Below are 16,459 nucleotides of genomic sequence, written 5' to 3' on the forward strand. Positions count from 1 at the left end.
CATTTCTCTGCATCCATAGTGAACATTGGTATTGTGTTTACACTTTAAGAACTTAGACATATAATCATATAGTCTCTTGTTTAGTGGTAAATTTTGCCTGTGTGCTTATGCATTCTTTTAGAGAGTCATATTGACTCAAGCAGGGGAGCTGGCAGACTTGTGAGGCAGTTACACATCTGTAACGCCAACATATTGAATCCCACCGACATTGCTGGCCTGCGGCTTGCATACTCGCTCGCTTGCAGTGTGAGAGATGCCTGAGGCATGACTTCACAGGACAGGTGCTGTTAGCTGCACGGCCTCATAGCAGTGCTGAAACATCAAAGGCTGGAAGCAGTGAGAATTGGACAGTGCGTCTGGTCTGGCTTCAGTCCTGCTTCTGGCTCCTAGGTGTTTAAAACACACTGAGGATGTGTGAGGAGGACAGAAACTCAGTTTGCTCAGAGAACTTTGTGTGGAAATAGAAAAGGTTGCACCAGTCTGTTAGAGGTCCTGCAGATTTGTGTTGCATGGTATTTCTGTAGAATGAGCGCATACACACGCACACACACACGCACGCACGCACGCACGCACGCACGCACGCACGCACGCACGCACGCACGCACACACACACACACACACACACACACACTGGTGCCTTCTGCAACATAATGCTAGTTTCACCTGGAGCTTTTGGGCTTCCCCACCATGTCAGCACCAACCACAAAACAAATTGTGACTGCCTTGCATTTCTGACCATCCTAGCCCACTTTCCAAAGAGACAGTTCACATTACCCTTTTCACACTGCTGCTGTCATCTCAGGTCAATTCTGTTTAGAAATGAAGGGTATTGCCTTCTGTCCTTTATGCTCTCCTGTCATATACAGTGCCTGTAATACAGAGCTGTGCATAGCTAACGGCTGCAGTGTGAGTGGCCAGGTGGGAAGAGCGTATGTATGTGTCAAGGGGAGTGTGCATGGCTGGGGGTGTTGGATGGGGGAGTGTGGTGCCCACAGGGAGAACACCTGCTCACCCTTGCCCAACTCCTCTTCCACCTGCCTTGGCTGCAGGCTGCCAGGCATCTGCCCACCTCTGGGTAATGGAGCTGTCATGGCTTCAGGCCCCTTACTGCACAGCTCTGACCTCATTTATGGGGCCTGTCTCTAACACCACGGTCTGTCCATTATCAGCCAGGCTCTCCATGTTCTCATGCAGTTTGAAAAATTAATTACTCGGGTTTGCTTTATCATTTTTGCAACATGGAATACAAGAATGTAGTTCTAAATGCAATACGTATGCTATATAAAAAAGGTCACATGGCGCTTTGTATGTAATTGATTTTACATCACTGCCTGAAAGGAAATGCAGGTGCACAACACCACCACTACTCATCACACCCACTTAAAGGAATACACCAGTGGGTTTCAACCTGGTCTTAATTGAACACATCTGTAGCATGTTTGATTACAGTAAACAATTGTTTTGACACTTACTGTATATGATATATAGAGAAAAGATAACTTTTTTTCCTAAACTCATTTACTCATACACATATTAACTATACTAATGCTGCTGTAGTACTGTAGTCTCATTTGCTCTCAAATCAACCTCACTACTTTGTAGCATAGATTGTTGGAAACATTTATATTAGAGTCTGGTCCAAGTTCACATGATTGTATTGTGCAATTTGCTGGACTTCATGCTGCTAATCTCCACCTGCATCCCAAAGATGATCTATTAGATTCAGGTCTGGTGGCTGGAAAGGCCAATGAGGAACATTGAACTCATTGTTAAACAGTTTGAGACAACTTGAGACAACAAAAGGCAAGGTGGTGAAAGTAGCCAGTCAAAGATGGTTAACCTGTGTTGTGTTCAAGTGATGAATGATTGGTATTGATGTGCCCGAATTGTGCCAAGGAAACAATGTACAGTGGTCAGCAGAAACTCTTGGGGGTTTCATTCTAAAATGCACCCCTGCAGCCCCTTAGTGAATTCATTTAGACATTATGTCACTTTAATACAATAATGTTGTTTTAAAAAAAAAAAATTTAATTTGTTAGTGAAAACATAGATTAAAATGTTATTTCTGACATTCCTAAACATTCGGTCCCTGCTGCGGATTCCTGTGAATTTTAAGATAATCCGCAACTTGCTGTTATTTAGGTTTCAAATGAGAACCCGCAAATTCTCCGAGCCGCAAATTCCAAACTGCTAATTATGGGGGGTTGACTGTATGTACACACCATTATACCACCTCCACCACCGGAATTGTTGACACAAGGTAGGTTGGGTCAAGAGATTCATGCTGCTAGAGGCATCATCTCTACCATCTGAATACCTCAACAGAAATTGAGATTCATTAGATTGGCTGATGTATCTTTTATTGTTGAGCCTATCCTCATTAAGATTAAACACTTTATACATTCTGAAATCTTTTTTTTTTCTGCTCACCACAATTGAGTTATTATATTCTTTCTATCAGCTTCCATTAACAAAACCTTTCGTTCCATACAACTGCCGCACACTGGAGTTTTTTTTTCTTTATTAAACAGAAAAGTCAGCAATCATGCCACAATTAAAATCACTGCGATTACCCCTTCTGCTGGTTGATGTGCACAACGGCTTATATTTACAATTTTATGCATTGTTCCTCTGTCACATGTTTGGCTGATTAGATAACTATTAAAATAAGTAGGTATACAAATGTTCCTAATACAGTGCTCAGTAATTGTATGTATTAAAATAGGTGTAAGCCTATTTATTTTTGCCTTTCCCTACATACTGTAAGCTCTTTAAATCATCTTTGTACCTGTAGTACTGCTAGATCATTTCTCGTGGATTATTTCACATGTTAAAAATTGCTGTTTGAAAGTTAGCCATGTTTGTTGCAGGGTGACTACTATGTTTCTTTTGTATTCACTCACCTGCAGGAAATATAGCAAGAAGCTTTGATGATTTGATTGCCAGCAGGAAGTGTGTGTGTGTGTGTGTGTGTGTGTGTGTGTGTGTGTGTGTGTGTGTGTGTGTGTGTGTGTGTGAAAGAGAGAGAGAGAGAGAGAGCGAGAGAGACTGAGAGAGAGAAAGAAAGAGAGAGAGAGAAAGAGAGAGCGAGAAAGAATGAAAGAAAGAAAGAGAGTAAGAGGGAAAAGGAGCATCATCCGATCCCTCCAAATGGTAGATACAATAGTGGCTTTGATGGAAGCAGCATTTGCTGCAGTATAGTGCTGGCAGATAGGGGTCACCTCAGTCTGGCCACCGTCCACATGCTGGGGAATAATGCAGTCTCACAGGGTCAGCGGAAGGCTAAAGATGTGTAATTAAAGACCGGCCTGTTGAGGCAAGACAGTGTGCACCCGTCTAATGTTTTTTTTTTTTTCTTGCTTGACATAAGAAGTGTAATACACTTTTAAACAGTCATCAGGAATAGCAGCATCTGTGTGCACATGCATGCACACACACACACACACACACACACACACACACACACACACACACACACACACACACACACACACACACACACACACACACACACAATGGCTTTGTTCACCTTCAGCACTTGCAGCAGAGGTCACTGAACAGATGGGCATCCACCTTGAATTGTTGAACCTGGGTATTTGAAGTGAAAGCTTTGCAGCAAGCTGGTCTCCGAAGCATTCACCAATGCCCTGCCACACACACCTCAGTTCACGGCTGCCATTTACAATCCCGGTGCCACTCATCACCTCTCTGCAAGGCTTCAAATCAACCTACAGCAAAAGATGTTTCACAAAAAGGACTGAAATTTGCAGCTGGGAGGGACAAAGCAGCAGAGTGTACTTTGAGCAGCTGCACCACTTCTCTTCGAGCTAAACAGGATTTCAGGAACGATTTGTAGAAAACTCAGAATTTACACAAACATCCTACTTATCTTAAATGTAGTCAATCATTTCCTACTTGTCCGTGGTCCAAATCTTGCTTCTCTATCTTTGTCTGGTAGCCATGAGACAAAGTAGCTAACAAGCAATGAAAGCTTAAATTCTGTGTCAAATTAAGTTACTTGCTGAGTTGATGCTGAGTTGAATTCATAAACCTGATATTTTCTTAAACCATTCCTTTAATAACCAGGTAGGAGGGACAGATTGGCAGAATAGTGGTGTCTCACAGCCTGCAGTACCAAGTTCATAAACAGAAATGATTGCCGAGACACCATTAACGTCAAACTCGGGGGGAATATGTGGCATCTCTCTGACATTCACTCATCATTCCAGCAGCTGGAAACAATAAAACTGATATTACAAAGGGCTCAGGCTCAAACATGGCCCCTTGAGTGTATTTTGGAGAAGGCAATAACCCATTAAACCATCCCCAGCCTGTAAGTCACTGTTTTGCTGGTAAAAAAAAATCAAAACAAGGCTTTTAAGGAGCATGACAGCGGTATAATTATTTGTAGGAAATTCATTTAATGAATGTGTTAGGAAGCTAGGAAGCCCTTTTTACACTGGATCGGTCCTTGAGTAGTGATCACCTGCAGCTGGTCATGATATATAGACGCAGTAATTTTTCTCATTACCGTTACCATGACATTTCCTCTTCCACTCTAGGGTGCAATGTCTCTGCAACGTCCCTTCCAGGCTAGAGCACAGGTTTCAGATCATCAGTAACAATATAGATGATTCTCCTGAATATACTCATAATGATTAGTAAATAATAACAAACTGGTTTAATTATTTATTTAATCAGCTAAACAAAAACATATCTAGTAAATTGAAGGGGTTTTAATGAGCACCTAAAGCATTTTCATGAAGCATAAACTTTTTCATCAGTATCGATCATTTTCAATTTTAACCGAATCTTACTCATGGTCTGATTTGATTGCACCCATTACCTTGTTTTATTAAAACAAATATTCTCAGATCTTTACCCTGGTAAGGGGCTGTAACGCTTTATCCAGTCCAATCATCTGTTAATGCTTGTGGAGATGATGATGATGGAGCGGCGGACTCTCGCGCTGAGCTAAAAGAGCCATCACGAGCCATCTGTCCTCTCATAGCCGAGCAGCAGACCTCCTTTTTCAGCTCTCACAAATCAAGGCCATGCTTTAGTACCTCCCTCACATGCATCATCCCCTTCCTAAAAGCAAACACTAAAGCCATTGAGACCATGCAATAACACTTTAAAAAAATATGACATTTTCTGACTTCACGCTTGCTGCATTTCTCATGTATAATTAGCACCCACACACAAAGTGCTATCATTTCTAAACTATGACACAATGCTAAAAGAATCTTAAATGGATTCACTAAAAAGCACTCTGTTATCTCTTCAACAAAGTGTCTAAATTGTCCTCCCCCTCTTTTTCTTTTATTCATGACTTAAGACATGGTGTTATTAATCACCAAAGCCCTTTATCTCACCAAGTGTTTGCCAAAGAATCAGGTCTGTCCCAGTGCTATTATGCAGACACTAGTGTCATTCAGGTTATGCCACACTGTTATAGGTTTAGAGTCTGCTATAAGCATGGGATAAAATAGACACCAAGTTGACTTTTAATTTCGCGAGGACAAAAGATGAAATGCCAAATATGCATAAAATCAGAATACATACCAGAGACAAAAGTGGCATTGTGAGTGATTAGATGAAATGAGAGCGACAGCGTTTCAGGGTTTAAACTTTATGTGAAGATGGGGGCGAATCTTGTGCCGAGAGCAGACAATAGCTGCGATTCAGCAGTAGACCCTTACTGAAACAGCTGGAGAATGCAGTAATCAACAACCTCTGATGTGGAGGTGGTCATTTCTCTGCGCTCCAGGGCTCTCAAGAGCCACTTGAACCTTGATGAAAATCACCAGTAATCACTGATTACGCAGTCTAAAGATAGGCGAAGCATAATTTGAAATGCAGCTTTGTACTGCCCATGGCTACTTAAAAAAAAAAAGGTGTTCGGATGTCATTTGGATAATTTAGCTATCACTTTGGTTCTGATTTCATTACATGCATTGTTGAATAAGACATTTTTTTTTTTACCGAGATTTTGCAATTCTGATGATTTCAGGACAGCTTCAATTCACACTGAAAATGGCCAGAACACCCGATTGTATTTTTATTTCCAAGACAATTGGACCTCCACCCTGGAATGGTGTGTTCATTTCCCTGGGCAAGGACATCCGCATATGTGTGTGTACAGCATACCCAGATACTGATAATCTAATCTGTAAAGGAGGGGAGGTCTCCATCCCAGGGTGTTTCTTTACACTCTGATATGCTCTTCATGTCTGCCAGTGCTCACTTTGTTTATGCTGAAAATAGCATGCACACAGTAAATTTTAGTTTTTCTGTCAGTCTGTGGTATACCCACTACAATAACAACTGAAGTAAAAATAGAAAGTGAAAACAGATAATCTCTTTCTCCCTATGAACAGAGGCTCTGTTAAAAAAACTCTCGCTCCTTCCTCTCCCGGCCTGTGTAATCTCAGTTGGTCAGCACCAGCACGTTCCCACTTTCACGCCTCTGTGTGTTGGTGGGATTTGCAGGGACTGCATATCTCAGCAGCTTCCCATCAGACAACCACATGCATCTCTTCACTTAGCCTGTGGGGGAAATGGATGACAAGAGAAGGTGACCAGACATGATAAAGTAAGCTGTCTGCCAAACCTGTGTTTTTATGGGAAGCATGGTAGGGACCTGCATTTCATCCCTATTGTGAGCTGTAGTTTGCCTTTTTTTCCCCAAATCTTCTCTTCTCTGCTGAAGTTACTTTGTGAAAGACATGAGGTACACAATTCAAGATATTCATCAGGACATAGTTTATAAAAGATGCTTTTCATCTTTATTGAACTATAATAATACACTGAAAGCATTCAATGAGGATAATTGTAATGTATTATTATAATCCTGGGTATGAGTAAATTGTAGATTTGAAGGATTAGTAATGTTGTTCAGATTCAATTCAGTGCTAAAACATTACACAAACCATACAGCCACCACCACCGGCTTTTATTATTGAGCTCAAACAGGAGGTCTCCATGTTACCTGTGTTTCTTGTGATAAATCCTGAGCCCTCTGACATCCTTCAATAAGCATGATGCGAAACAGTAATTTAACTTAAAACAGTCATTTAATCTTGAGATTCTGGTTATACGCCATTTGTTTGCTTTTGTAATATATGTGAATCGTGTAACAAATATGTGTGTAAAACATGTGAAACCTGCATGTGTCGTAATATTCGAGAAACCTGTTATGAATATCCGTGTAATAAATGGAAACGTTGTAAAAAAATGTTCATTAGAAAGCCTGAAATAACATATTGAGACAATATTTGCCCCACATTGCTTTGGGAGACACTCACAGGAAAAGAACTTGGGATACGATGGAGGAACACATTTACATGCATTTGAATATGTTCAAAGCTCACCTTAAAACCAAACTGTTTATTTGACCATGGGTTTTCACTGAATTATTGATGCTAATAGCTGTAAATAATTTGAGACATAGGGTAGTATGTAGAGCAGACAGATAAAGGATATGGTACTCTAAAATGAGGAACAAGGCACAGAGGTGATAATGTGATATATTGGAGTAATATACAAATATTTGCATATGAGTGCAAGCGGATAAAATTAATGGTGTATATTGACAAAACAACAAACAAAACCTTTTTTTAAAAAACTAAACTACTTACAAGAATTACACATAAATAAAAGGCATACTTTGTTATCGACCCTAACTCAAAAACAAGGACAAATCCACATTTAACATAAAATCCAGTCATACCCCAACAACCGGTGAATCCAAATATATACATATACAGTAACTAATTAACATAATGAATCAGTTTGGCTGATTTTCCCGGTCTCTCGCGGAGAGCACGATAGACCAAAAAACTTATAGAGAATTGTTTTGAATGATTTTCATGTTAAAATAACGAAATCTATTAATAAAAATATATATATCAATTCTAAAATGAAGTAAAATGTTAATAGAGTACAGTACTGTACACATAAAATAGCTTTTTTGGAGTGTCGTCCGTTTATCGTGGGCGGTTTTGGAACGTAACCACTACGATAAACGGAGGATTACTGTATTTACAAAAAGAGTCCTTATTTACAATCTGGTGAACTAGAAATTAAAAAGAAGAGATCAGTCTGAATGTTGCTGTAGGTTGGCCACAGTTCAAATCCAGGATATTAAGGAAAACAAAACTGCAAATTCACAACAGAACATGACAAAGCAAGCTGTTGTCTATGTACTGTTATCAGTTGTCATCTTTGGGGGCAGAGCAGCATTACTAGTCTGAAGAGGTTTAGGACTGGAGGTCTGGAATAAGTGATTCGGCAAAGAATTAATATACACACAAAATACAAAACACACAAAACAGACCCATGGAACCTCATGAATGGTAACATGTTTAAACTGCAGTGTATTTTTGGTTGAAAAGCTTTTAAAGCTCATTTTAGAGTTTTAGTTAGTTATACCACATTTTACTTGAAAGTGACATCCTAATAATCTTTGCTCAAGCTAAACCACTGATCTTAAGGTAGAGATTTATGTATATGTGCTAGAATAAGGTCTTTCCCAAGAAGTAAAAAAAAAAATCCAGACTCAGTTTAGCACAAACTTTATTTGAATCTATCTTACCTAATGCACATTTAAAATCAGAGCTGTTTTTTTTTGTTTTTGTTTTTTTTTATCATGAAGATCATGCCACAAACCCAAGAAAAAAAAAAGAGCTGCTATGGACATTGCTGTGACAGGGTCAGTGCAGTAGGTGAGCACTTTCACATAAATTATGCACTTTTGTCTATGAATTTATTTCGCTGTAAATCTACAAAACACTTAACCAACTCATTATTATAGTGATAATTATATTATATTAACATATATTTTATAGACATAACTAGAATTAACAGATACAAAACAATGAGTGCTAAAACAGCCTCTCAGGCTAGCTTCAAAATGAAGATCTGAGCAGGCAAACTAAATTAAACAAAGTCAAAGGCTTCTTATTCTCTAGCTTTGTGGTCTTGTTGATTTTTGTGTGCTTGCAATTTTGGCAAAATAATTATATAACACTCTAAATGAAGTTCTAATTTCTAATTTCAACCCTGAATTTACATGGTATAGTGGCATGCAGCACAACTGCTCTCTATGATAATCTTTTATTTCAAAGTGAATGTTCTATGCACTCCATGTTTTTAAAAAATATTTTCACAGCTTTTATTACTTTATTTATTTTTAGACCTATTTATTTATAATTTAACACGGCATCATTTTTTTTTTTTACCTCAATTTTGGTCTTGTTTGTGATTTTTTAAGTTTCATGTGGTTTTTCTCTGTTTGTATTCCAGTCCTCATGACCACAGCTGGCACCGGAGCTTTCCATCATGTAAAAGCGGTCTCTATAACCTAAATAGGATCACCTGAATGTTTTCCTGTGTTATAAAAGGCCTCTTTAATGTATGAATGCTAAAATCACCACTCCACTGAACTTGTTTGTGCTTTTATCCTTGCTTTGGCAAAACTGATCTAGCTCCAGCAAATGGGAGATAATGTTTCAAGCTCACTTATGCAATTATGTTTAATTACAGAATGCACTCCCACAGCAAGCATGCCAGAAACAATTAATGGCAAAAAAACACAAAAGCAATTGGGCTCGGTGCCTTGCTAAATGGCAACACATTGTCTTTGGGGAGTTTTGTATGGGGAAAGTGTTCCACTGTCCTCCAGAGACCTTAGATATCATCTGTTTCTGGTTAATTATAGCTGCTGTAGTGGGCCGCTGGAGCCATCTTCTCCTTGCCATCAGCAGCAAACAGAGACAAGATAAGCCAGGACTGAAGAAAGATCAATGTTTGTTTGCGTGTAAAGGTCCCAGTGCACTGCGCCATTTGCAGCCGGTGTTGGTGTTGATTTTCAGACAAACATTGCTGGTGTTTTAAACCCAAAACAGGGAACATTTTTCCTACAATAGACATTGGAGGTTGTGTTTCAGGTCTGGATATTTGGTCCTAGCCCAAAGCAAACATTTGATTTTGGTTTTTAGAAGATAAACAGATATGGGTGTACCTTTGAAAAAAACACTGTAGTATGTATTATGTGCAAAACCTGTCATTTTAATTACAGAGCCTTGTCATTTTTATGTGTGTTTGGAGGAATTCCTATAATTCTTCTCACATCCTGTGGCTTTCCAAAGCTGACTTGAGGATAGAAAGAAGAATGCATTCCATATGAAATATGCCAAACAAAAGAAACTCTGCAGAAAGCAACATACGAGTTATATGGTCATAGAGCACTATATGCTTGAGTGTACTGTGATTTTTTTTTTTTACATAGCAGCGCTCAGTTCTGTAATGCCAAAACCACTACCAAAGCTTGTTTTGTTCAAAAGGTATAATGATTGTTGGCTCTCATGAGTAACTGCTGTTCCTCCAGAGTAAACAATCTGTTTTAATTTTGTGGAATATTCCTATAAGTAATCAGAAACAGATCCGCAAAACATCATGTTGTACTGCGGCATTCAAATAAGAAATTCACAATAACATTCAAAAATAGACCAATACAGTCTTTTTCAGTTTTATATCACTCTGTCATATCGGTTTCATAGATAAATGTGAATTAAACATTTTATATTATATTTTTTAACATCACATTAATATTACATAAAAAACAACAGCTTAATTTGATCTGTTAGGCATAATTTTAATGTATAAACTAATTTAAAAGCTGAAAAGATTAACAGTCTCAAATATTCTTTTCATGTTGTGAGGAAGAGGATTAATTAGATCAATATTTAATTAAAGATAACTGACAAATTAGGATTTTTGTGACATTTAATTTAAAATACTGCATACAAATGCATTACGCAGGTGCAGTTCAAGTTTCTGTTAATTTTAACATTAAATATCAGTGGTGGCAAAAATATATCTGTGATTTAAACCACGGCACGGTTGCGACAGGTGAGATGGTTAAGAAGCTGCTGGCCATACAAATTCCATGTCCATCAACAGTATCTACAGTGGAAGTTCTAAGAGTGTAAAAAATATTTTTGGTAGGAGAAATTTGAGGAGAATAGCTGAAGTTAATAGAAAGATATCAAAAACACAAACAACAAAACATGTCAGAATGACAGCAGCGTTTGGGTTCCTTTTTCTGTCAGCAAGTAACAAGAATCTGAGGCATCAGTGGACACAAGATCACTGTAACTGAATGGTTGAAGTTCACCTGGTCAATTTTCTTTTGTTCCCCCCTTGTAAACCTGTGCCTATAAAGCTTTGAAGTATGATACTGTTATACTGTTCAATGTGATGGCTGGAGTTTCATAATTTGCATAACCAACAACAATACTGGTGTCTGTTGCTTGAACGTCTCCTGTTAAATATGCACAGCAAGACCTTTTTATGGCTCCTAACTGTACAACATTGTGTTGCTTACCATTACAGATTATCTGCACATTTGAATATCCCCCTGCCCATGTGTGTGTTTGGAAACACCCTGAGCAGGAGCTGCAACTGAGATCTACAGACAGTAAGCAATGTTTTGCATGTGTGCGTGCCAGTAGACCATAGAGCAGGTTCTGTGTGTAGCTGGGAGGGCAGATACATGGGATAACATGCAAACAGGGCTGCTCACAAGCGAAGTCTCATTGTCTAACAGGTGCAACTCGCTCATTAGGTAAATGTTTGAGCTCCTTTGCCTAAAACTGCAAAAGCAGGTGTTCAAAGCTTTTCATTCATGTGTCCGATAAATGTGGAACGAGCAGCTGAGAACTTGGATTGGATCCAAGTGAGCAGGTCATTAACACACTCATGTTTCTGTAGAACTGAAAAAGTAGGAAAATGGTGCAAAAATGAAGAGGTCATGAGGTGTGCTGAGGTAGATTCGTGAATCATTTTGTAAAGAACACCCACCCATTACAAGAATTCTCACTCCACTCTCACTACTGATAAAAAAAAAAAACTTTTGTCAACATTAATGTATGTATTGAAATAGTTGTATCAGGTTTAGTGTTATATTTGATATTTTGCTTCTGTGCTTTTTTTTTTTATTATTATTCCTGTGAGACGTCAAGAACAAGACCATAGTGGAGTCAGAGTCAAGATTCAAAATTGAGTTTGAGAAGAGGGCAAGACCAAGACAAAACCAAAATCACATAAATGTTAAGACTTAATTTGCTAGTTATACTACTATACTTGCTAGTTATTCTAATTTCTACCGTACTCTACTAACATTTTCTAGAAATAAGCACAAATTAAATATTACATACAGACAACTGTCCTAACAAGTGGTGCATTGAAATTTTAATTACTACATAAAGCACACTTGGTGTGGTGGTTAGGGAGCTTGTGTGAGGTAAATAAAATGACACAGAGTTTGCTGTTTATACATGGTTTTTTATCTGTTATACAAGGCAGCAGGAACTGGTACAGCAGATGTAAAGATTTGCAAATCGAAAGCACATTTCCTTTGATTTAAGCACACAGCATGTAAATGTAAAATCAATTTCTTCCTCATACAGTTTTCAGATGCCAAATACAGTACTGCTGTGCACTAGAAGTACTTGTGCTGTATTATTTTCTAACATAAAGTAAGATATAAAGGACTTTGAAACACTTTATGGACTAAAATATTGGAACAGCTGTTTATTATTTTTTTTTGTTACAGTATACATATGTGGTTTTTGCTCATTGAAATAATGTTAGGGTCAAAAATAAACATTTTTGACACTTTGTAGGCAGAGGTTGAGACAAAGGTGAGTAAAGTTTACCTGAGTTTATGGCTAAACAGAGACCATTGTTTTTAGTTTTCTCGAATACAACAACACTAGAAGTTATGTCATAGTGGGATTTTGCTTGCAAATCTTCAGTGATGTGCACTAAAAAAGCAATATATATATATAATATCTCACATGTAAGGTATAATTTTCAGTTTTTCAGTGATATCTCATAAAACACAAACGATCAAGAGATACTTCATATAACAGCAAAAGAGAGGAGACAGTGGACTCAAAGTAAAAAAAATACAGCAGAGACCGGATTTAGCTACATGATGATTAGCATGATGCTGTTGATGGCATTAGCATGAAAGTTAAAGCTTTGGAAAAATCAGAGTGTGCAGAGGAGTAGGGGAGAGAACTGGGAAGACTGAAAGATTTAAGAACATTTGTCTTTTTAGGTAAAATTTTAGCAAAGTTTCCAGCACTTTGGGTAACAAAGCAAACCTCCAATGTTCATGAAAGAGATTTGAACAAATAATTCAGAGCTTCATAATAAATAATATGCATAAATTATCCATACATTTTACATGACTATATAATCTAGCATGCATCTAAAAGGCCCATGTTAATACTAATAATAAAAGGAATGAAGTATGCATGTGATTGAAAATAAAGTTTTATTGAACTGGTTAATATTCAATGTGCTGTGAAAAACTGAAAAACCTTAGCCAACTGAAAAGCTGAATAATGTACTTATTAAAGGAAAAAATCTATGGTTTATTCCACCTAACATGTTAAAAGTTAATACAAATCAAAACTTTTACCAGAGTCTTGAAGGAAAAAGGGAACACGGCCCTAATCTGGTGAGTGTCCTCCTCCTCAATCTGCTTCCATTAGTGGAAGTAGAGCATAAATATGTCCCTGTGGCTCATAAAAGGACCTGGCTGAGTGCCTGCTCTTCACAGGCCGCAGATTCGGCTGACATCGCCGCACTATTCTATTCTGTTACTTCCTGCCAAGTTCGCTTTATTCTTCGACGTGTGACACGGGGAAATCTGTTCTTCCCAAGCTGCAACATCAATTTTTACAGCCCTGTAAATGCCTTATAGTGACGGTTAGGACAGAATTCCATTCAGAAGATGAATAAACTGCAGGGTTAATGAGGATGCAATCATAGCTCAAAGGAGAACAGAGACGCATAAACGCCTCCATTAAGAACGGGCTATTGGCTTGCTCCACAAAGTCACAGAGAGAAGGCACTAGTCTTGGCTGAGGTAATCAAAGTGCTTGCATGGGTTGTAAATGGCTTCGCCTATGAGAGACATGTAGAGTAATATGCCGGCAGCAATCTGAATTAGAGCGAACAGTCCAGTAGCTGAATGTTCTCCGCTGGTAATGGCTTTGTATTGGCAGCTTCTGTGAACAACACCGTCCAGATCTTATCATGTGGCTTTGATATGTGAGTGACCACAGGGAATGTGGAGTTGTTTTTGGATGCAGCGTCACATGTATGCGCTATGAGAAAGTGTCAGCTTCACATTTTTGGCATAATAAGTAATCACTTTTTGTTTTGCAGACGTCCTCCATAATCAGGACACGATGATTAAGCAAGGACACACAGAAGATTTGAGCAGTTCCATTAGTAATGTCTGCATTACAAGTCTAAATATTTGTATCGATATTTACAGGTGCATCTCAATAAAATAGAATATCATTAAAAAGTTGATTTATTTTTGTAATTCAATACAAAAAGTGAAACTTGTATATTATATAGAATCACACACAGACTGATATATTTCATGTGTTTATTTCTTTTAATTTTGATGATTACGGCTTACAGCTAATGAAAACCCAAAATTCAGTATCTCAGAAAATTATTACTTAATAATACTTACTGTACAAATTATTTTTTATTACTTAAGACTAATAACAAAAATTAATAATAAAAAAAGATTTTTAACAAAGAAATGTTGGACTACTGAAAAGTATGAACATGTATGTACAGAACTCAATACTCAGTATTGCATAAATTACTGCAGCAATGCAGCGTGGCATGGAGGCAATTAATCCTTCCTATTTCCTTCCATTAAACGTTCAATTAATGTGCTCGGATACAACACTCTGTGAACAGCCGGCTTCTTAGCGATGACCTTTTGTGTCTTTCCCTCCATGTGCAAGGTGTCAACGATCGTCTTCTGGCCAACTGTCAAGTCAGCAGTCTTCCCCATGATTGTGTAGCCTGAACCAGACTGAGACACCATTTATAGGATCAGGAAACATTTGCAGGTGTTTGGATTTAACTAGCTGATTAGAGTGTGACACCAGGAGTCTCCATTATTGAACTTTTTCACAGTTTAAAAATTTTCTGAGGTAGTGAATTTTTGGTTTTCATTAGCTGTGAGCCATAATCATCTAAATTAAAAGTAATAAACACTTGAAATATATCAGTCTTTATAATATACGAGTTTCACTTTTTGTATCGAATTACTAAAATAAATCAACTTTTTAATGATATTCTAATTTATTGAGATGCACCTGTATATTTACAAACCGAAAACTGTAAAAAAAAAAAATAAAGAAAGAAAGAAATACCTGTGCTGTTTGGTGTGAATAGTTTTCTGGGACGGTACTCCTATCTCATACCAGTTGGGCATATTATTTTTTGTTTCAGATCTGCAATATTGTCTATCTAGTTTAGTTGCCTCCATTTGCCTAAATATAAAGAAAGTAAGCAACCATGCAGTTACTAAGGACCTCCACTCATTCATGATAATGACCGCGGTCTATATTTGAGCGTCATATCTAACAAGCTGTTCACACATACATGAAAGAAAAACCTCCCACTTTTGTATAACCTTTTTGTTTTTTTGTTGTCTGGGAGAGCCCAGTCTTGACATACATCTCTAATCTCTAAATAATATGCTTCTTCATTTAATAATTTGTGCTCCCTAAGATCACAATATCTACTCAATCTGCAAAATATATTCATATTCACTAACATTGGCAGTGCACAATTTGTGGTTTACTGGTATGTCCGATCTGTAGAAATAAATACTGTCAGAGCCATGCATCTGTATGACTCATCAGATCAAGTCAATCAGATTTCGTAACACGAGCCTGTTCTAATCAAATCTATGGTTTGTATTTACATGTAATCTTGTGTAAAATGGGAAACCAGCTGAACCTTGGCAGTTGTTTTCAGGCATGCTGGAAAATGATGTCTGTTAAAGAGAAGAGAACTTAATCTTCTTGTTTACTTAAAAAAAAAAAGAAATGTTTAGAGCATTAAATAGATGCTTATGGATTTTTGTATAAAGTGTCATAAGTATTAAGCATATAAGCTTTATTTAGTGATAGAAATACTTTCTTCAAAGGGAAGGTTTTAGTACAAACCCTTTAGCAAAGCATATGTTTTCAGTTTGACTGAATACTGTTCATCAGCTGGCATTACATTTATTGGTATAAACATGTTTTTATACTTTTATCCTGGTTTGATTAAAAACGTTTTGCCTTCCATTTTCCGTATATATCTTGTCTATTGTTATCATACACATTTAAGTATAAAAATGATTGGAGTATCCGTCTAAGTATTACAAATTTAATTTTGCTGTTGTTTTACTTATGCATCCAATCACTGATCCATTTCTTTTCCCAGGTTTGCCAGTTACTTTGAATGCTTTGTGGATATCCAACCATTTTGGAGATTTGGTTGACGTTTCCTGGAAAAACCCATACCAACATTTTAATTAGTTTATACACATCTCTGTTTCCATTCCATTCCTATTGTT

Source organism: Silurus aristotelis (assembly GCF_946808225.1).
Source record: "Silurus aristotelis genome assembly, chromosome: 15".
Taxonomy (NCBI): domain Eukaryota; kingdom Metazoa; phylum Chordata; class Actinopteri; order Siluriformes; family Siluridae; genus Silurus; species Silurus aristotelis.